This window comes from Esox lucius, chromosome 15 (assembly GCF_011004845.1).
Source record: "Esox lucius isolate fEsoLuc1 chromosome 15, fEsoLuc1.pri, whole genome shotgun sequence".
NCBI classification, from domain to species: Eukaryota; Metazoa; Chordata; class Actinopteri; order Esociformes; family Esocidae; genus Esox; species Esox lucius.
Window position 1 is genome coordinate 32,178,442 of NC_047583.1, and position 14,974 is coordinate 32,193,415.

Sequence of the window (14,974 nt, forward strand, 5' to 3'; positions counted from 1 at the left end):
TATATGTTTTCACTTCTGCTAGGTTCTATAAAAGAGAGGTAGTTGTCTCTATATGGTGCTCTTCTTTGTAATCAACATCTTTATTTCTCTGACCTTTGTTGATGTTTATGATGTTTCATTGGAAGTTATATGCGCCTAGGTAACAGAAACATCTGTGTTTAGATTCTCTCTTTCAGTAGGTTGTGCTCTGATAACCAAAGGAATGTTTACATTGACCATCTGGCAGTGGGGTTATCGTCTTGGAAACATGATCTTTGCTAAGTAGACACACACTTCAATGTATATATCAGCTTGTAACCAGCATTACAGTGAGAAAATGTTCATTGAAATAGGACAACTCTGCTGCATTATTCCAATAAATACAGAATGTATTTTCTCCCTTGATTTGTATGGGTTCTCTATTATTTAACCACTATACGTAACCACTAAATTCTAACTGTGTTTTTCTGCTGTTTTGTGGTGCTGTGCTTCCTGGTTACGTGTTTTCAGAGTGATGGGATTTTTGTATATTTATTGGGGCATCGATTTTGGCCAACAACAACAAAATTTGTCTCACCTTGATAATGCAATTCAAGATTTTTCTTCTGTCTTCTGGTTTTAATAGGACAACACAGATTTTGATAATGCATTACACCATCTCACCAGAAAATACATTTTAAACCCTCTTGTTCAGGCCACTGGCACACCTGATCGTTTGTCCAGTCTGCATAGTTCATTTCTACCAAAAAAGCAAGAACAAATGCTAGCATTAAAATAGTCCACCTTTAGGACTATTTTAAGTCTTTAGCTAGACTCAAACTTGCTGAAATAAGATATCAGATTTTGCTTACCTGGATTCTCTGAAGTTTCTGATTTTCTGTCACTTCAAACCAGAGTGTAGTATGAATTAATTTGCAGATAGGCAGGTCATTAAACATTGGGCCTGTTTGAGAGATGAGCCTTAAGTAGTCGACTACAGACACAAGCCAGCGAGTGAAGTCAGGGGAGGTCTTCTGACAGCAAGTCAGACAACTTCTGTTTGTAGGAATGTCAATGTGGATGTTGTCGAAATTCCAGTTTTCCTACAGTAAGTGGAGCATGATCATTATGGTCCAAGGAGGTATTCTGCTATTCATTAGATTTGACAAAAATGTTGGCTTATTTCAAAAGGTTGATAATACACCCAAAACAGTAAACATGCCATATTCAATGATCTCATGATTCTTGTCATGAAGTGGCAAAGGTCATGCATCCACAAGTGTCATGGTGCGGTGAGCAGCAGCGCCACCGTGCCATAGTTCCTCAGTTCCCATACCTCACAAACACATCCCGGACTGTCACATGTTTCCAATCTTCCACAACAGGTCCCAATTTGTATCATTTGTATGTGTATATATGTTTCCCCTCTGCTCCCCACATTGTGGATCATTGTTGCTGTTTGTGCATTTAATCGGTGAGTGTTGTTGAATGTACTGTTTGAATGTTAATTGTTAAGACGCATGTTGCGCACTTTTATTTCATTCAGTCATTAGTATTGTTTTTCCGTTCGTGTTTGGTTTGTTTGTTGTTTTAATAAAACCCACGAACGAGAGTACTGCCTGCGCCTGGTTCCCTCCAACACTACACCTTGACAAGTTGTTACAACAAGTCAGACAATTTGTATCCCCATAATGCAACACATTTTGTAAGTCGGTGAGCCAGAGTTGATCAACATTTAGAAAATCAGATCCACTCGAACGTGCCCAATGTGTGAACAAGAGTCAAGGGGTGTGAACAAACACCTAATTAAGGGTAGGTATTCGAATTGTAGAGACACCAAAGTAATCACTATTGATATGGCACATCTGTTTTGTAGAGAATGACATGTGATAACCTGAATGTTGCTCTTTGAACCACTCTCTGTTGGGGTGGGTTATTAGTGTAGTGGGAAAGACATAAAAAACTTCTAAGCCTGCATGCTTTTTAAAATTCTATCAGTGCTAAGTGGTTCTTGTAGGGTAAGAGTTGATTATCCCTGCTCTATCGTCTCTCCACTGCCTTAAACCTCCAGGCCCCCAAAGGGCAGAGCGATTTATGGCCAGAATTTACTACTTGGACATTTTGGGTCCTATATTCATTTCTGTAACAGGTATCATGAAGTATTGTATATCCTGTTAGTCACAACCCCATGAGCTACAATAAAAACACATTTCTGGGACACAATTTAGAAAATGTGTGTTGTAAAGGCAAAAACAATGTTCTGCAGAGAACATGTCTGCGAAATGGTATGACAACATTTTAATTGAAACCATAATGTTTGTTTCAAAGGCTATTTGTGATGCTCCCATGACATTACTGTCATATTGCATTGTTTTAGGCTGGAACTAATTAAATTAATAAAATGTCAAAATATGGGTTCCAAAACATTGATATGAAACCCTTTTTTTTATGAATTTCCATAAAGACAGGCTGCTACACCAAACGGCGACTAGATTGCACCAGAGGACCAGTAGGGCAGTTTGTATGACCTTTTTATTATGAAAGACACAATTTTTTTTATCAAAAACCAAAGAATATCCCTATAGTATGTTGAAAGAAGAACATGTACATATATGTATAATACAAATGAGGTACTACGGTGCTATAGATCATAAATAACGATGTACTTACCTGTAATCTGGATGGGTCTCCTGTTTGATCTGAATGGTCTTTGGCTTCTTCTGGTAGGAAATGTTCCTGGACGGAATAACCTTCCTCTGCCTCTTGGTTACGTTCAAATATTCTAAAAAGTTTTGGGTTGATAACAAAAAGCTATCTTGCATAAATGGAACGAAAACTACGTTGACAATCGCATTATTGACCAGTGACATGCCCTATGTTGTGTTCTGTCACTATGGGATTGACCCCTATGCCTTTCCATCATTCCTACGTTGTAGAGGGTCATGTTTCCAGGCGTTATGCACCGTTTTTGATTGGGCATCAATGAATCGACCACTAACAAAGTAAGCCTTGGATTTTTCAGCTCGGAATGGTGACTGGTTTTGGTCCAAATCTACCATGCAGGCTGTATTGGCCATAGGAACACAAATCTCTTCGACAGAATGCCTAGCTTTTGCGCTCAGTCAGCAGTGGCCACTTGGTGCCACTACCATTTCCCTCATGCAGGCTGTTATCCACATAGGAACACAAACCATTTAAAGAACGCTTCACAAAGATGTCTAGATATTAGCTAAAGTCAGCCGTATGATTCTAGTGATGACTTTTCTGTAAATGTATAAAAAGGAATATTCCATGACAGCCTACGAGAACAGAGATTATGGGTACAAATATCTAAACTAAATAAGAAAGACTTATTACATTGGTACACTGTAAAAACGAACAAGTTCATTCAACTTAAAATAATTTGTAACCTGGCTGCCTTAAAATGTTGTGTTAAGTAAGCTAAGAAATCTGAGTTGTTTGTACATGTATTGGAGTTCCTTAAACCTAGAATTAATCGTTGGGGCAACAAAGGTGAAGCTGACAAAATAGTCTGATCAACTTTAATTTAAGTTTAATGAATTTGTTTTTTAGTTACTCCAACGAGTCATTAAAAGTCGTGTAAACCTAAATCCCAGTTGAGACAACATAAAATTAGTGGCACCAAGAAACATTTCTGTTAGAGTTGTTTACACTAAGCATCTTGTTAAATCAACTTGTAATTATTAGTTGTGCAAACAACATAAAAATAGGCTGAACTATACATTTTGTTGAATTAACTTATTTTTTTAAGGCAGCCAGGTTACTTTTTCAAGAATAGTTAGTTTAAGTTAGAATGTTAAATTCATTCAACAGACTGAACTGCGTCATTTGCCCACACAACTTAAGTCTCTGTTTTCTAACACTAACACATACAAATTATCATTAATGTACTTGATGTTAAAACACCTTACCATTAATTACAAGTGTTTCAGTACCAGCTGAACAATTGACATTTCATAACATGTTACATGAACATTTATCAAAAACAATTATGCAAATGAGCTCTAGTACACAAAAATAGAAATATATAAATCAGAAATATAACGCTAACTGGCTTAAGTGCTGTATTTAAACGCTTACTGGCTTAAGTGCTGTAGTTAATTGCAAGCGTTTTGTTAACCGTAAACAGCTCAAAATCGACATTTCATAACATTTTACATAAACAGTCATCTAAAAAATTTATGCAAGCGAGCTCTAGTATACAAAAATAGAAATATATCAATATGAAATATAAAGCTAACTGGCTTAAGTGCTGTTTTTAAATTGCACAAACATATTGGTAGTAAGTTATCTCTGAGCAGATTAACTGAACAATGTCATTTTACTAACATTTTTAGAACCTCTGCATTAAACTTTATTCTTTAACTTATACATTCCTCTTTGTTTAGTTTTCGAACCATGTAGTAGATATGGAAATGGCGGTGTGAAGTCTTTAGTGAAACTGCTGTTGCCATTAACTTGGCCACTAAACACTAAACTTTGCACTGAAGCAACTTGTTGCAGAGTCCGTCCACTTTTGCAGAACAATTGCCACTGCCGATTCCCATGACAACTTATTGAATAGTCTCAAATGTATTCTTCACTACCTTGGGATAGTCTATGTCAAGACAGTAAAGAAGACCCATGAGTGAGGAAAAAGCATTAGCAACATCTCCTAGCTCACGTATGATGATGTTCTCTTCCAGCACAACTGCGATATTGACTATCTCCTTTGCCAGTATTGCTTGGCTGCTCCCGCCTTCCTCAGTCACAATGAGAAGACCATTGTGGTCCTCTTTCTCGGGAATCGGTAGTCTAAAGAACATAATTAAGTATTTAGTAATTAAGCATGTAATGTTACAATAACAAACTTGAAAGGGTTAGTTAAAATTCTCTCATTAATTCCTCACTCATTTAATTCCAAACCCATAATACCTTCGGTTATCTTTGCCCCCCCTCCCCAGTTTTGTACTAAAGCTATAAAGGATAAAACTGTAATTTTGGCCATAAATTATTGCAGTGACTTGTGAATGTGAATTTAGTGGGCAGTATTTGTGTAGTGCCCTTACGCTGATATACAAAACACTTGTTTAAAAAGACAGTCATTTAGCTTCATCTTACATTAAAGGGATAGTTTACCCCAAAATTTAAAGTTGCACAACCTCAGGCCATCCAAGATGTAGGTGACTTTTTTCCTTCAGTAGAAAAGGTGTGGTGACGGGGGCGTGATAAAGTGAGGTCTGCAGTAGGGATGAGTGGTGATAAGCCTTAAGGAACTAAAATAAATTTCCATATTTTTATGGTCAATATATTATTTGGTGTAAATACACTGAAAAATATATGAAATATTGTGTTAATGGGAATTGCCACTTTTCATATATAAAATGTACAATATATTTACACTGTAAAATGTAATTTTGTTGAATTTTTAGATAACGTGGAAAACGATTGCTTAATTTCTTTTTAATATATCAACACAATATTTTTTATATTTTCTTCTGTATATTTACACCATATAACGACCACTGTTAAAGGGTTTTAGATACCATTGACTTCCATAGTATATTTTTTTTCCTACTATGGAAGTCAATGGTATCTAAAACTGTTTGGTTATTGACACTCGTCTAAATATCTTCCTTTCTATTCAGCAGAAGAATGAAATTCATACAGGTTTGAAACAACATGAGGGTGAGTATATGATGACAGACTTTTCATTTTTCGGTGGAGTATCCCTTTAAAAAAGAATTATACATCTTGGATGGCCTGAGGGTGAGTAAATTCACAGCAATTTTTTTTTTTTGGGTGAACTATATACGTTCAATAAATATATTTTTTACCTATGTTATAATGAAATCAACTCACGCACCTCACAGACCCGGATAAAACTGTTGGGATCCTCCTTTAGGTAATATGGAAGTCCGAGCAAAGCAGCGACTCTTCTCTTCTGGTTCTCAACACACACAAAAAAAAAGAACGTTAGACAAACTGCGACAACTGTAGGACCAAGCTTGCTGCTGATCACTTACCATCACAACATTTTGTAATGGTTTTATTAAATATATTTTTGTTCCCACTCACTTCAGGGCAGTAAAAGTCATAATTAGGGATTTGTGCTGTGTCAACAGTAACTTATTTACTTTAGACCACTATTAAATTATCAAACCACTATATATTGTCTTCCAAATGTCTAGCTAGAATAATTATACCATAAATAATTCTCAAAATATCCATGATTTATAGTAAAATACAAGTTAGGGTTGCTAACTGAAAGCTAACTACTCCATGCAATGCTTGCATATCAAATAAATGGAATGACCTCGGTCTGGTGCCCAAAAGTTTGATTTTTCTAATACGAAATAGTCCTGTCTGCACAGAATTCCATGCATTTCATAAGGATTATCACTGTTGTCTAGTACATTTTCTTGAAAATTGAAGGCTCCTTTTAATGTTATTAAGTAAAAGTCAAGCCAAGAAAACCCTAAATTGAACTACAAATAAGCTCATGACAGTAACGGTTTTTGATTACATTAGATTTGACAATGATTGACTACTTCTACAAGTGACAATGTAAACATTTATGTTAAGGAATTGTGATAAATCAGATTATCCTTACTTGTACATCAAGGGGCTCCAGGAGACTGCGCAGGTCAGAACTGCTACTAGTTCGTAGTCTGTACATCTGTAACAAACTTGGGACATACTTGTCGAGTCCATCAAAGAAAGACTGGTGGAGATCAGTAGAAACCAGGCGCATAAACTCAGCACTAATCTTTTCAGAGAAAATCCAAAGAAAAAGTCAGTATATAACACAGTAAATTGAGCATAAGGGTCGGCATTGGTTCGGTTTTGGCTCTTATAGGCCATAAAAAAAAAATGGGAAAAAATTAACAACAAAAGGAAAAAGTCAATAAACGCATTAACCACTGATATTGAACCAAACCACAAATCCAAACCGAGTCAATGCACGAGAATAACAAAACAGCGAGCAAATAAACCAAAACGGCACAGACAGAAGGCTGTAGAGTGGAATAAAGAAAGTGTTTAGCAGGATAGATATTCAAAATGGTTAACACGCACTGCTTTGTTTACGGTTTGTGTATCTACAGCGTCGGTTTTCCCTTTTTAAATGACCAATATAGACGAATATATCTGCAGGAATAGACAGTTGTCTCATTTACACTCAGGCGCAGAACGCGCATTTTAGCTAACGTTCACTTAACAGTCGCTGTAATTCAACAGTTCGCTGTAAGTGTGTTTAAGTGCAGCTTTTTACCCCGACGCGAGGCGACAACAGTTGGCTTTCATCAGCGCTAGTTCGTCGGCTTGGTGTGTTCTGCAGAAAATCTAAATCCTTCGTCAGACGTAGTTGAAATAAAAAGTGCCAGCAGCCAGAGCAAAAACCCAGTGAGCTGCGTGGGAAATCCACTCTTCAATATTGAGCGCGCACACGTGCAGGGCACGCTTCATTTCACGTCACTATTTAAAAAAATAATATAATATAGAGACAGAGCAAAATATAATCGTCTGACTTGGTAAAATAAAATTTTTACTCAAGGAAAACTTCACTATTGTATCTGACGTTTGATTACACTTTAAATACCAAATGCCGCGATAATCAGAGAATAAAGAACATGTAATGGCAAAGAAACGATGCAGTTAACGTTAAGTTGCCAAAAATACTTCACGAAATTACCAAAACATTATGAATAGATCTAAAACATTTCTTGCTTAATATAACCATAGGTGGTCGAACTGACATCGTTGTGATTTGGTAATTTGATGGTATGAAATTACGGGCATGCGACCTCATAATTACGTTGTCAGTTAGGAAGTCGTTAAATTACCAAAAAGTACGAATACATTACGTAACGTTGTGTGTTAGCTAGCTGGGATAAAAGTATTATGAAAATGTAAAAGGGGACACAATTACGATATATTTTTGACCGCATGTCATATGCAGGTGCGGCAGCATTGTTTTACGGACACCATGCAGCAGCACATGACATGCAGACAAAAATCTATTTATCGTGGCCAAGGACAACCCTATGTTATATATGCATTTAGTTTACACTTAATTTAACAATCATTTTCATAAAAACAAGTAAGCGAAGTTCAAGCTTACCTCAAGAACTCTTGATCCAAAATGGAAGTTTCTGGTAGTAGATGCATGCGTTGTAAGGGCGTGGTATGTGGGGTTTCCCTACGTATTTATGCTCAAACAACTAAGAAGTCTATGTTGCCTGAACTACTTTGAATAAACGGAGTAGTTGGGCACAGGTAAACTTGATATCTTAAATACACTCAACATTTTAGTTGAACTATCTTAGGAAAATTACTTGAGGTAGCAAAAATCTCAAATCCTTTTGTACAGTGTAACCACATTATGGACTTTTACATGTTTGGTTTCCTTCAGGTACCGACAGGCCAAGCGGGCTGCAGCCTGGGTGGTTGTGGAGGCAAAAACTCGGGCCTGGGAGGAGTTCGGTGAGGCCATGGAGAAGGACTATCGGCTGGCCTCGAAGATATTCTGGCAAACCATCCGGCGCCTCAGGAGAGGGAAACAGTGCCCTACCAACGCTGTTTACAGTAGAGGTGGGCAGCTGTTGACCTCAACTGAGGATGTCGTCGGGCGGTGGAAGGAGTACTTCGAGGATCTCCTCAATCCCGCTGTCACGTCTTCCATTGAGGAAGCAGAGGATGAGGGCTCAGAGGTGGACCCGTCCATCACCCGGGCTGAAGTCACAGAGGTGGTCAAGAAACTCCTCGGTGGCAAGGCACCGGGGGTGGATGAGATCCGCCCTGAGTACCTCAAGTCTCTGGATGTTGTGGGGCTGTCTTGGTTGACACGCCTGTGCAACATCGCGTGGCGGTCGGGGACAGTGACTCTGGGATGGCAGACCGGGGTGGTGGTCCCTCTTTTTAAGAAGGGGGACCGGAGGGTGTGTTCCAACTATAGAGGGATCACACTTCTCAGCCTCCCTGGGAAAGTCTATGCCAGGGTTCTGGAGAGGAGAATACGGCCGATAGTAGAACCTCGGATTCAGGAGGAACAGTGTGGTTTTCGTCGGGGCCGTGGAACACTGGACCAGCTCTATACCCTCTACGGGGTGTTGGAGGGTTCATGGGAGTTTGCCCAACCAATCCACATGTGTTTTGTGGATTTGGAGAAGGCATTCGACTGTGTCCCTTGCGGCATCTTGTGGAGGGTGCTTCGGGAATATGGGGTCGTGGGTCCTTTGCTAAGGGCTGTCAGGTCCCTGTACAACCGAAGCAGGAGCTTGGTCCGCATTGCCGGCAGTAAGTCAGACTTGTTCCCAGTGAATGTTGGACTCCGGCAGGGCTGCCCTTTGTCGCCGGTTCTGTTCGTAATTTTTATGGACAGAATTTCTAGGCGCAGCCAGGGGCCGGAAGGTGTCAGGTTTGGAGACCACACAATTTCATCTCTGCTCTTTGCAGATGATGTTGTCGTGTTGGCCCCTTCTAACCAGGACCTTCAGCATGCACTGGGATGGTTTGCAGCCGAGTGTGAAGCGGTGGAGATGAAAATCAGCACCTCCAAATCCGAGGACATGGTCCTCAGTCGGAAAAGGGTAGCTTGCCCACTTCAGGTTGGTGGAGAGTGCCTGCCTCAAGTGGAGGAGTTTAAGTATCTAGGGGTCCTGTTCACGAGTGAGGGAAGGATGGAACGGGAGATTGACAGACGGATCGGTGCAGCTTTTGCAGTAATGCAGTCGATGTATCGGTCTGTTGTGGTGAAGAAAGAGCTGAGCCGCAAGGCGAAGCTCTCGATTTACCAGTCAATCTACGTTCCTACTCTCACCTATGTTCATGAGCCTTTGGGTCATGACCGAAAGGACAAGATCCCGGATACAGGCGGCCGAAATGAGCTTTCTCCGCAGGGTGGCTGGGCGATCCCTTAGAGATAGGGTGAGAAGCTCGGTCACCCGAGAGGAGCTCAGAGTAGAGCCGCTGCTCCTCCACATCGAGAGGGGTCAGCTGAGGTGGCTTGGGCATCTGTTTCGGATGCCTCCGGAACGCCTTCCTGGGAAGGTGTTCCGGTCCCGTCCCACCGGGAGGAGACCCCGGGGAAGACCTAGGACAAGCTGGAGGGACTATGTCTCCCGGCTGGCCTGGGAACGCCTCGGTGTCCCCCAGGAAGAGCTAGAGGAAGTGTCTAGGGAGAGGGAAGTCTGGGCATCCCTGCTTCAACTGCTGCCCCCGCGACCCGGCCCCGGATAAGCGGAAGAAGATGGATGGATGGAAAATACAAGTTATGTTTATCGCCTCCCTGCGTTTGACTCAAGTTTCTCTTCTACACACTCCACTACACCTGCATCGTGACAGAATACCACACCAGAATGGAGTCAGCGGGGAGTGACCTACTCCACCAACACGGCAACATGATTGTGTCCCTGGGGGAGGCCATGACCGAGATGGTCCAGGCTATGCGGCGGTTGGAGGCGAGGCTGCCACCTGAGCATTAACCACCAACACTCAACCCGGCCGAAGTGCCCCTGCCATCGTTTCCACCATCGCAGAGGAAGCCCATTCAACTGAGCCTTCCTCAGGGATTCAACGGAGATGCAGCCCAGTGCTCTGGGTGCCTCCTACTGTTTCCAGCAGAAAAGGGTTGAGCGGAGGAAGGGTCTCCCCTACACCGAGTCAGGTGAGTAGACCACACACTGTCGGGTCTCTCTGCGAATCACATGACACTTTTGGTGGCCTTCCCTGATTTTCCTGCTAACTCTCAGTGTAAGGCGCTCGTAGACTCAGGCGCAGCTGGGAATTTCATGGACAGCAGTTACGCACAGAGACTGCGCATTCCGTTGGTGCCGTTGTCTAGACCTAGGTCCATTACGGGCTTAGACAGCAAACCACTATGTACTGGACTAGTTGAGAACGTCACGGTGCCCCTCACTATGACTATACAGCACGCCCATACTGAACAGATTGAATTTCATGTTATTCACTCTCCTGCATTCCCTGCGGTGCTGGGTCTTCCGTGGTTGTCGGGACACAACCCAACTATTTCCTGGTCGCAGAGAGTGTTGACATGGTGGTCTCAGGGGTGTCAGGAGAGGTGTCTAGGTGTTTCCGTTGCTGCGACCTTGGTGGATAGTCCAGACAATGTCTCCGCAGTGCGCATTCCCTCGGAATATGCCGATTTAGCGCTGGTCTTTTCTAAGACCATGGCTAGTCGTTTGCCACCACATCGGTCCAGGGATTGTGCTATAAACCTAAAGGGAGATGCTGTGCCGCCTTATTGTCATGTGTATCCCCTGTCGCAGGCAGAAACAGCAGCGATGGAGACCTATGTGGCCGAATACCTGCGGCAGGAGCAGATCCGCCGTTCCACCTCACCCGCCTCCTTGAGTTTCTTTTTCGTGAAGAAGAAGGATGGGGGTTTGCGTCCATGCATTGACTACAGGGCGCTGAATAAACTGACGGTCCGTTATTCATATCCCATCCCACTTATTTCCCAGTACATTGAGTCAATGCATGGGGCGCGCTTCTTCACGAAACTGGATCTCAGGAGCGCGTACAACTTGGTGAGAATCCGAGAGGGAGACGAGTGGTTGACGGCCTTCAGCACCACCACGGGGCACTACGAATACCTGGTGATGCCGTATGCCATCAACTATGGGTTGATGAATGCTCTGGCGGTGTTTCAGTCCTTTGTGAACGATGTGTTTATGGACATGCTGGGGTGCAGAGTTGTGGTTTACATCGACGACATCCTTGTGTATTCAGCTATGCGGGCTGAGCATGTGTCTCTCGTTCGCAGGGTGCTGAAGCGGCTGTTGGAGCATGGCCTGTACGCTAAAGCAGAGATGTGCGCGTTCTTCCAGCGAGCCATCTCCTTCCTCGGGTTTCGGATTTCCGCCGATGGGGTGGAAATGGAGGTCGATCGTGTGTCAGCCGTGCGTAATTGGCCCGTTCCTACCACGGTTAAGGCGGTACAGCGGTTTCTTGGGTTTGCCAATTTCTACCGTAGGTTTATACCGGGCTTCGGCAAGGTAGCAGCTCCTATCACTTCCTTGTTGAAGGGTGGGCCGAGCCAGATCACCTGGACGGCCGAGGCAGACGAGGCATTTCGCACCCTTAAGAGAATGTTCACCTCTGCCCCGGTTTTGGCTCACCCCGACCCATTACTGCCGTTCATAGTGGAGGTGGTTGCCTCAGAGGTAGGGATAGGTGCTGTGTTATCCCAACTATCAGGTACCCCTCCTAAGCGTCGCCCCTGCGCTTTTACCCACGGAAGCTCAGTGAGGCAGAGCGCAACGGATGGCGTCGGTGATAGGGAGCTGTTGGCTGTGTTTAGCGCCTTGACTGTTTGGAGACATTGGCTCGAAGGAGCGAGACACCCATTTGTAGTCTGGACCAACCACCGAAAACTGGAATACATCCGAGCCGTAAAGAGACTGGACCTTCGTCAGGCCAGGTGGGCATTGTTTTTTGCCTGGTTTGATTTCACGCTGTCATACGTGCCGGGTACGAAAAACACCGAGGCAGATGCGCTCGGTTATGCGACACGGGTGTAAGGCGGGTAGATGAGACACAGATTCTGCCCGCCTCGTGCATTGTGGCGCCGGTTCTGTGGGACGTGGACGAGGACATTCAGCGGGCGTAGCGCGGCGATCCTGGGCCTCCTGGGCCCAGACTTCCCCTTCCACGGGTCACCCGGGCATAGACCGTACTGTGCGCTGCCTTACCGACAAGTACTGATGGACTGGCCTGACCAAGGATGTGAGAGTGTACGTGTCCTCCTGTTCGGTATGCGCCCAGTTTAAGGCACCTAGACACCTTCCGACGGGTAAGCTACATCCTTTGCCCGCTCCACAACGACCATGGTCTCACCTGTCCATTGATTTTTTTAACCAATCTACCCCCTCACTAGGCAACACCACGAACCTGGTTGTTGTGGACCGGTTTTCAAAGACCTGCCGCTTCTTTCCCCTCCCCGGTCTCCCGACGGCTCTGCAGACCGCGGAGGTTCTATTCACCCATGTCTTCCGGCACTACGGGGTGCCGGAGGTCATTGTTTCTGACCGGGGCCCCCAGTTCACATCTCGGGTCTGGAAGGCCTTTATGGGCCGATTGGGGGTCTCGGTCAGCCTCACCTCCTGGTTCCATCCCGAAGCTAATGGGCAGGTGGAGCGTGTGAACCAAGACCTGGGGAGGTTCCTGCGGTCCTATTGCCAGGACCGGCCGGGGGAGTGGTCGGAGTTCCTGCCCTGGGCAGAATATGCCCAGAATTCGCTCCGCCACTCCTCCACTTCCTTGACACCCTTTCAGTGTGTCCTGGGGTACCAGCCGGTCTTGGCACCCTGGCAGAGCCAGCCCGAGACCGGGGCTCCGGCAGTGGACGCGCGCCACCCCTCCCGAAGTGGTGTTCGGCGTGCGTCATCGCCGGCCTTCTAGCCACGCCGCTCCTCCTCCCACGGCACTGTCATGTCTTGTTATTGCACACACCTGGTGTCCATTCCCTCATTATGTTGCCTATATTAGTTCCTGTGTTTCTGGGTGTCTTTGTGTGGTATTGTTCTATGTCTTACATTACTGGAGATAATGCAGTTTTATAGCGTGCCTTTGATTTTGTATATTGAAAATACAAGTTACGTTTATCGCCTCCCTGCGTTTGACTCGAGTTTCTCTTCTACACACTCCACTACACCTGTGTAGTAAGACAAAAAAATATTCTTAGCCTTTACCCACATATCAGCAGCTAGTTTGCTAGTTACATGTCCATTGAATCCAGTGTAACATTTAATCTAAGTTCAATGTTTCGAAATGAAAAGATGTAAAAACAATTTCTGTAATGCTTTTGTCTTAAACAGAGACGACATCCTGGAGGCTGTTAAAGCAGAAGACCTTATGACAGATGAAGAGATTACGGTAAAAACAAGGTTACAGTGTACAAGGTTTTTACTATGAGGTGGCATTCACAACTTTAACAAGGCTGGTAAAAACTGAAACAACATGTAGACTGTTCTCTTTTGGTCTTATTTGTGGACACAACTCCTGGTCTTCAATCGCAATCACAATAGTATGTGACTGGAAAATACATAGTCCATATCACAATGCAAATGTTTAGCATATTAACTATTTGTATTTGAAAGCCCAAGGACGAAGAAAGCTATAGTAGCAGAGCACATGAACTATTTTGATATTGAAACAAAATCCTGTCATTTTTGGGAAGGAAACCTTTTTAGTCAGATGAATGTTGGTTATACAGGGAAGGCTTGACATACTTTTCAGGCAGAGGAGGGGGAACAGGAGTAATGAATAATTAAAATGTTGCCTTGACTGTGCACAATTTAACAATTTTCTTTGTTAACCCTCCTTAATATTCCCTGTCAAATTGTTTTCATGCTTTTTACTTATTACCACAGACAGACGAGATTATCCAGAGACTGGAAAAAATACTGACAGTACCTGGAACCATTGCTGAGAAGCAGCTATTCATAACAGAATTCATTTTGCCAGAGGTAAAATAATGAGGATATGTAATGTTTACAAATAATACAACTACATTTACAGGAAAACTAATTACTGAGTAAGTAATGCCATACAACAAGTGTCACTCGATTTTGGATAATTTGGATAACATAATTTGCAGAATACATACCACAACAAGCAAAATAGAATCATGACTTTCTGCTAATAGTTGTTAAAATCGAAACTGAAGTACTTGAGTATGACTATTAATTTTAGTGAGTACATAAATGTACAGTATACAAGACTAAATACTTTAATAGGTTTGAAGCTGATAATTTCTGACATGCTTATTATTAAAAATAATTTTATTTCTTGTAGGTGTTGATTCAGTGGTTGCAAGGCAACAGCAACATGTGTCGTTACCAAGCAGAATCTGTGCTTCTAACCACCACAGAAAAAGAAAGGGTAGGCTACAGGATGTTCTTTCCAATGTTGGTGTGCAATTCAATATGAAACATCACTGAATGCATTATGCTTGTTGTGGTATATTAGCAGGTGATGTTTTACATAAATCACA

The 14,974-nt window shown here is 43.0% G+C and overlaps 1 long non-coding RNA gene across 1 annotated transcript; it reads right to left on the minus strand.

The window, feature by feature from the left end:
* Positions 1-3,489: 3,489 nt before the first annotated feature.
* Positions 3,490-7,376, minus strand: LOC109616590. The gene is made up of 4 exons (XR_002197783.2): positions 7,232-7,376; positions 6,572-6,727; positions 5,825-5,908; positions 3,490-4,773 (listed from the first exon to the last, which is right to left on the minus strand). It is a non-coding gene; the product is annotated as an uncharacterized LOC109616590 (long non-coding RNA).
* Between the last annotated feature and the right edge of the window lie 7,598 nt (positions 7,377-14,974).